Source organism: Colobus angolensis, unplaced genomic scaffold, assembly GCF_000951035.1.
Source record: "Colobus angolensis palliatus isolate OR3802 unplaced genomic scaffold, Cang.pa_1.0 Scaffold29, whole genome shotgun sequence".
Classification (NCBI taxonomy): domain Eukaryota; kingdom Metazoa; phylum Chordata; class Mammalia; order Primates; family Cercopithecidae; genus Colobus; species Colobus angolensis.
Window position 1 is genome coordinate 4,717,714 of NW_012116154.1, and position 8,092 is coordinate 4,725,805.

Sequence of the window (8,092 nt, forward strand, 5' to 3'; positions counted from 1 at the left end):
CGCACTCAGCTCACTGCAGGAGAAAAGCCGAGCCGAGGCGGCCGCGGTGCAGGAGCTGGTGGGCCGGGCGGATTCGGGAGGGGAAGAGCGGCCGCTGGGGAGCGCCGAGCCTCCCTGGCCCCGAGTCGCCGGGGTCAGGGGACACCCTGTGGGCGCGCTCTTTCTTTATGCCCCGGGGCGACGGGTGCCCCTGGCTGGCGGCCCAGGCGGGGCCCCCCGCCTCTTGGGACTTTTCTTTGAAGGCCCGGAGACCCCCAGGGCAAACCTCCTACGGGCCAGGCCTGCAGCTGTAGCTAAAAAGCGGCATTTGCGCAGCCGAGCTTGCCTGGAAACTTGGCAGACTTTGGTCGGATCCTCCCCTGCAGAACGAGGGCCTGGCCTGGCGACCCCCTCGTTTCAAGTTGCTTCTAGGGACCTAGCGCCCTAAGCTCAGTGGGCTTCAGGGCGCTGCGAGCGAATGGGGTGACACAAATGCGCGTTCGGTGCAAGCCAGGCCCCTTCGAGGACTTTGTGTAGATTGGTACCGAAGTTTAATGCCTTTTGGATTTCTTTTTAAGCAGTATTAATGTAATAATGAATGTAATAAAAAGAACAAAGGACAAATTGGTTCGATTGTTTTAAGTCCTGTGTAATGTTTAAAACTGCCCTTGCTTCAGTGTATGGCTTGTTACTGCTTCAAGATGTTTTAAAGGCTGTTTAAGTTGACCCATCTCGCTTTGATGCTTCATCCAGACATCGTACTGCTTAAAACAGAGTGATAAAGTATATTCCGAGCCCCTTCACGTAGCTACACAGTGTTGTAAAATTAGTACCGGGTAACCTCAAGTAGTGAAATCGCATATTGTAAGCAATGCAAGTCCGGGAAAGGCCACGTGGAGGATACCCAGAACTGACACCGGCTCTTGGGACGTCGTGCTGTCCCGTAAGCTTCATCTTTAAAATGTAAAGGGTGTGAGGTTTTTTTTTCTTCATAATGAATAAAAGACATTCCAGAAAAAAAAAAAAAAGTTGGATTCGTGTCAATTGCTAATTGCCGTTTATTGATCACTGACATCATTAAATGTCTGATTGGCTGCCTTAAGGTTTGCATTAGCGGAACACCGTGTTAGGAATGCCTGGTGGAACTGACTCGTAGTAGGTGCTCAAAAAAGTATGGATTTTTCTCCAGGGACACAGTGACGAAAACTCGAAGCACATAAACCATATTTTTTACATTGTTCATGTGGGTGTGGACGCAAAGGGGAAGAGCGAAATAGGCCTGTTGGAGAAAAGTGTGGCCCAAGATAAGAAGGGAGTGGTTTTGATATGGAAGGGGCAGGCGGCAAAGCAGAAGAAACGCCATTTTAAAAACTTAATTAGTGAATACAGTGTGTTCAGTGCCCTGTGGGAAGCTGCTCAAATGCAACTTGTCAGAAATGAATCTATCTAGTGCTGGGTAGCTCAGTGAAGGACACCATCATTCTTCAAAGTGCCCAACAGGGTGGAGCACAGTCGCTCACTCCAGCACTTTGCGAGGCCGAGTTGGGTGGACCACTTGAGGCCAGGAGTCGGAGACCAGCCTGGCCAAGTTGGCGAAACATCGTCTCTACAGAAATTACAAAAATTAGCCAGGCATGGCGGCGCACGCCTGTAATGCTAGCTGTGTAGGAAGGCTGAGGCAGGGTGATTGCTAGAATTCAGGAGATGGAGGTTGTAGTGAGCTGAGATCGTGTCACTAAACAGAGTGAAGCTGTCAAAAACAAAAACAAAAACAAAAACAAAAAAACAGAAGCCCCTAAGCCCTTCTTCTCGCTGGCAGGGCATAGCCCACGATTCACTGAGTCCTGGACCTTCTTGGTCACTACCCACTCTTTGGCCACTATGCTGGCCCAGCCTGTTGCCACCGTGTCTTGTTGGTCATCCTGTTTGTAGTATGGCTGAAGCGTGAAAAAGGGGTTGGAGCACGGGAGTAAGAGTGCCCTTTCCAAAATGCAAGCCTAATCATGTCAGTCCCTTCAATGGCTTCCCATAGGATGAAGTCCTAAACTTTCCACCCCTGCTGGCCTGGCCTCTGCCTGTCATTACAGACATTTCTCCCTCTTCTCCCTTCCTACTGTTTTCCAGCAATGCTGAACTTCTTTCCGTGCCTTTCTTCTGACTCTGTCTTCCCACCTCTGGCCCTTTGCACATGCTCATTTTTCTAGGTAGAAAAGCCTTGTCTTCTCCCCCAACCTGACCTCTACTCCCATTTCCCTAAATTCTATCCATCGTTTCAGTGTTGGCTTAAATGACATTTTCTCCAAATATGTATTCTCTCACCACACCTTTGGACAACTTGAGGTGCTCTGGTAACATCTAGTGGGGCCTGATGGGAGGTGTTTGGGTCATCGGAGTGGATCCTCGTATTTCCACTCTTGTAACACTTTTCATTCTTGTAATTGGCTATTTAATGATCTGTCTGTGGCACTAGACTGGAAACTCCATGAGGGCAGGGACCTTGTATTTTCAGCAAAAATGTATTCACAGGGCCCAGATGTTCAATGAATTGTCAAAGGAATAAATGTGGTTTATGAGTTGAGAGGAAGGAGGAGTCATTCTGAGCTGAAGAGGTGAGCGGAGGCTACAGGGAGGCAAGTTGCCATGAACTATACCTCCATCAGTCCGGGGGCTTCGAAATGGTGAAGAGGAGGGAAGAGGGAGTTACCCCCACTGAGTACTTTTAAGCAACGGAGTGAGATAGTAAAAGTGATGCCTGGGTCTTTTTAAAATTCCTAACACTAGCACGGTGCCTGGAACACGGTCAGGTGTTCAGTAAAGCCTGCATGACAATCTCAAGTGTGATCTTTGTGGTAGCTGCTTTGCCCTTTTTCCTTGCTGACGGCCGGCCAGTCTGGTTTAGGTGCGGGAAGCCTATCTTCAGTGGAGGATACCTATGCCAGGTCCCAGCAGAGGAACCCTGGTTGTTCCCAGCCAATCCCAGTCTCTTTTGCCAGTGACTGGTTGGAGGGTAGGTATGCAACCTAGTTCTAGCAAGTGGGACATGAAGGGAAGTGTGCTAGAGGTTTGTGGGAAATGTTTGTTTCTTCCTGATACAAGGAAATCCCCAGACCTGCTTTGGAAATTGTTAGGTGAGGATGTGATGCTTGAAGCTGTGGTAGCCATCTTGTATTTGTGAGAGAAAGCCAACGTTTCGATTTCCATGTGGATAGTTCTTTTTTTTCAACCATTCAGTTTTCAGCTCAAATGTTACTTCCTCAGGAATGACTTCCTTGACCACACAATTTAAAACATACCCCCCTTTCTCTTTGCTGTGGTTTGGATGTTTGTCCTTTCCAAATCCCATGTCGAAATTTGATCCTCAGCGTTGGAGGTGGGGCCTGATGGGAGGTGTTCCGGTCATGGGAGTAGATCCTCCATGGGTAGATGAACACTCTCCCTGAGGATGGGGAATAAATGAGCACTTCCTATTTTGGTTTTCAAGAAAGCTGATTCTTACAAAGAGATCTCTGGGCCAAGTGTGATGGCTCACACCTGTAATCCCAGCACTTTGGGAGGCCGAGAGGTCAGGAGTTCAAGACCAGCCTGGCCAACGTGGTAAAACCCCATCTCTACTACAAATACAAAAACAGATACTAGCCAGGCATGGCGACAGGCACTTGTAATCCCAGCTACTTAGGAGGCTGAGGCAGAAGAATCGCTCGAACCTGGGAGGTGGAGGTTGCAGTGAGCTGAGACCGTGCCATTGCATTTCCACCTGGGCAACAAGGGCAAAACTCCGTCTCAAAAAGAAAAAAAAAAAAAGAGCCTGGCACTTTCCTCCTGGCTCTCTTCTTGCCCTGTGATCTCTGCACACACTGGCTCCCCTTCACCTTCTGTCATGCATGGAGGGAGCCTGAGGCCTTCACTGGATGCCCAGTCTTCCAACCAGCAGAACTGTGAGCCAAATAAATGTTTTTTCTTTATAAGTTACCCAGCCTCAGGTGTTTCCTTTACAGCAACACGAAAAGGACTAATATGCCCATTCATTGTTTAGTCATTGTCCTATTTTATTTTCTTTTTTTTGTATATCACTAACTAAAAATACCCCTTTCTTTTTTTGTTTATTTGCTACCTTTTTTTCTATTAGGATGTGAGCTCTGTGAGAGCAGGGATACTGTTCTAATTCACTTTTTCTCAATCTTCTAAAATAGTGTCTGACAAACAGAAGGTGTTCCATAAGTATTTGTTGATTAATGTATGACAGCTAAGCTACCCCAGGACAATAACACCATGTTGAAATGGATTCAGGGGCTAGTGGACACAAGCCACTGCAAACCTCCACTTTCTCTTTTGTGACTTACATCACAATATATTCCATCTCAGGCAGTCTCTTCCTGCTACACAAATACATTTTCTTGAGATTCCTTATTTCTTCTCCAATCTACTTTAGAGCTTTTGTATTCCTTCCTAGGGAATTTCTCCTCCTCATTTGAGGACAGACAGAGCTACCAAGGCAGAAAAGTGTCATGTGCTTGTGAATTTACAGGTAGCACAGATATATTTACCTTAAATGAAAACAATGCTATATGATTTGAAGTAAAATTAGAAATGCTAGGCTAAGGATTATCCATCTCTAAAACATTACAAAAGGTCTGTAGATTCTCCGCATCATCTCTACAAGTTTCCACCTATGTTTTCTATCCATCCATCCAATTTAGAATTGCCAGGAAATATTGAGGTTGAGTTAGGTGACCATGAGTTCTGGTGAAGATCAGACTAGATGTATGATCCACCCCCACCCCCAGAAGCTCTTAGCATTTCTAGTGCAGGTGGACAGTTGTCTTGGATTGTGTTTGGCAGGACAGTGCCATGACAGTGGCACAGTGGAAATGTTGGTTCTTGGGATCTAAGTCAGAGAGGTAAAACAGGATAAGGCTGTAGAGAAATAGCCAAGGGATTGGTGAACTGGACATTCCGAATAGATTGAAGATTCCAAATAGATGTCTGGGAATAATAGAGTGAGTGACCTGGAAGGTTAGGAGGTGAGTTGTCAGAGAAGGGGGACTACCTGTAAGTTTAGTATTCACAGGTGAAGCAGTCCTAGGGGATGGTGTGGTCCAGGGAGTGCTTGTGGAAGTAGGAGAACTAGAAGGGAGTGGAGAAGATCCCTGAAGATGAAGAGACGAAGGAAAAGAGTGATTGGGGTGTTAAACATGCTTCCATGTGGATCGTGAAATTACTCAGCGCTATGGCCAGAGTAAGACTTAGGCCCTCAAGTCATGTCTTAATTCAAAAAAAAAAAACCTCTGAGAAACGTGGATGATAGCCACCAGGAGAGAATGGTTAGAAGATATCCTCCTTTTTCTATAGTTAAATCTGCTTTCCTTGAATCATGATTATTCAAAAATAATCACTTGGGCTGGGTGTGGTGGCTCATGCGTGTAATCCCAGCACTTTGGGAGGCTGAGGCAGACAGATCATCAGAGGTCAGGAGTTTGAGACCAGCCTGGTCAACATGGTGAAACCCTGTCTCTACTGAACATACAAGCATTAGCCGGGCGCAGTGGCATGCACCTGTAATCCCAGCTACTCTGGAGGCTGAGGCAGAAAAATTGCTTGAACCCGGAAGGTGGAGGTTGCAGTGAGCCGAGATGGCGTCACTGCACTCCAGCCTGGACAACAGAGCGAGACTCCATCTCCAAAAAAAAAAAAAAAAAAAAAATCACGTGGGTTTCATTGTTTTTTGGTTATTTTGCAAGTAAAATATGTCAGTAGTTTTATTTCCTACTTTTTATTGAAAATATATTTTTTCTGCTTTATTGAGAGTTTCAGTCAACTTTTGGAGACCTGTCAGAGACCTTAAAACATTATTTATACTATAACTTCAAAGGGAAATGATTTATAATTTCCAAATCAATGTCCTACACATACAAAGAGACTGCAACTTCTTGCTGAGTTGGAGACTACCTAGATTTTTCCTGTGCTGGTAGTCAGAGTAAGTAAAGAATGGGAGACCCACAAAATAAGAAAAACGACCTCCCTTGTTTTGGAATGAGGCTGTTTTTCAACTATTTTGGAGTAAGGTGGACTCTATGTTTCTCGCCCTCTCTTCTATGTTAAGGAATAATTATTGGCATTTAAATCTTGAATTTAATCTACTTCAGTTAGTATTGCTTGAACATTTACCATAGGTCTTGGGTGGGGCTGACAATGCAAGAAATATGTATGACATAATCCCTGCATTCAAGGAATTAAAGAGAATATATGTATTATTCTGCTTAATTATTACACAATGCAGAAATAATAATATAATGAATAAAATTTATTTTATTTTATTTTATTTTTGAGACAGAGTCTCATTCTGTTACCCAGGCTGGAGTGCAGTGGCGCAATCTCGACTCACTGCAACAACCTCTGCCTCCTGGGTTCCAGCAATTCTCCTGCCTCAGCCTGCCAAGTAGCTGGGATTACAGGGGTGCACCACCCTCAGCTAATTTCTGTATTTTTAGTAGAGACAGAGTTTCACCATGTTGGCCAGGCTAGTCTCTAACTCCTGATCTCAAGTGATGCTCCTGTCTTGGCCTCCCAAAGTGCTGGGATTACAGGTGTGAGCCACTGTGCCTGGCCAAGAATATAATGAATAAAATTTAGAAAAGGACAATGATATGAGAGCTAAAGGGATAAAAAGGTAAATGTATTTGTCCAAAATATGAGTAGTAATGTGTGGTTTGGTTTTTGTCTTCAAGAAGCTTACAATCTTGCAAAAGAAATCACATCTGGTCAGGAAATCCTCAAAATCTTCATGGAGGAGGTGACATCTGTGTTAGAACTTCATGGCTGCAGAAGGGGCTAGGAATCAGATTTCAGGGTCTGGAAAGGGCGTGGAGGCAAAGGGTCCAACAGGAAACTGGGTCACTTAGGAGTGGAACGAGATAAGGCAGGAGAGGTCAGCCAAGACCATGTTGTGGAGAAAATTGGAATTTGACATCGGGCAACCACAGGTTTTTAAGCAGGTGAGTGGCATTAGATAGCATATAAAAATGACATGAAGTTTAATGTTAATATAAAGCTCCAACAGTGCAGAGCAGAAGGCAGCAAGCAAAGGGTGCATACATCTATTCATGTATATATACATATATCATCTCTCTCTTTCCCACCCTGTACACACATGCACATGTACATGTGCACGTGTGAGCATTTTTCTACCTTAGTGACTAAGCCAGCAAAGAGGCAGTGTGTGTACACTGTGCTCTAGGGAAGTGGTCTTGCCACCTTTTCTTTCCTGCTCATTCCAAGTGCATTGCATGCCCACACTTCCAAAACCCTGAAGTTTGAAGCATTTCCCTCCGTGTAAAAGCTCAGTTGCACAGGCTCCCCTGGTGCTTGGCTGGGAAGAGGACTTCAGCCTTTTATTCCTTGGTCTCCCAACGCGGCAAGCCATTCTGCATTCACAAATGCTTTGGAAGTTTTGCTGATCTGTCCTAGAAAAAATTAAACACATGGTTCTCCCACATGAACAGTGGAAAGTTATTCATCACCCTGGCAATTAAAAAAATTTGCTAATACACAAAAACATGAAAATGAAAATAATGGTCATATCCAAGTGATAGGAGTAGGGGGAATATTTTTTCTTTGCCTTTCAATATTCTGTGTTTTTTTCTTTAATGAGCATGTATTCCTTTTGTAATAAGAAACAAGTGTGTTTTAAAAAATAGCTAAAATGCCGGGCATGGTGGCTCATGCCTATAATCCCAGCATTTTGGGAGGCCGAGGTGGTGGATCGCTTGAGATCAGGAGTTCGAGACTAGCCTAGCTAACATGGTGAAACCCTGTCTCTACTAAAAATACAAAAATCAGCCTGGTGTGGTGGTGCATGTCTGTAATCCCAGCTACTCCGGAGGCTGAGGGAGGAGAATCGCTTGAACCTAGGAGGTGACTTTGCAGTGAGCGGAGATTTTGCCACTGCACTGCAGACTGGGTGACAGAGTGACTCTGTCTCAAAAAAAAAAAAAAAAAGCTAAGAAAGAAAGAGAAAGAAATGGGCAATGGGCAAATCGTGTATAATTAAGTGTCGGATCTGAAGCACGGTTTTGCAAGTTGGCCGTTTGGAAGCACCTCAGAGCCAGAGGTGCAG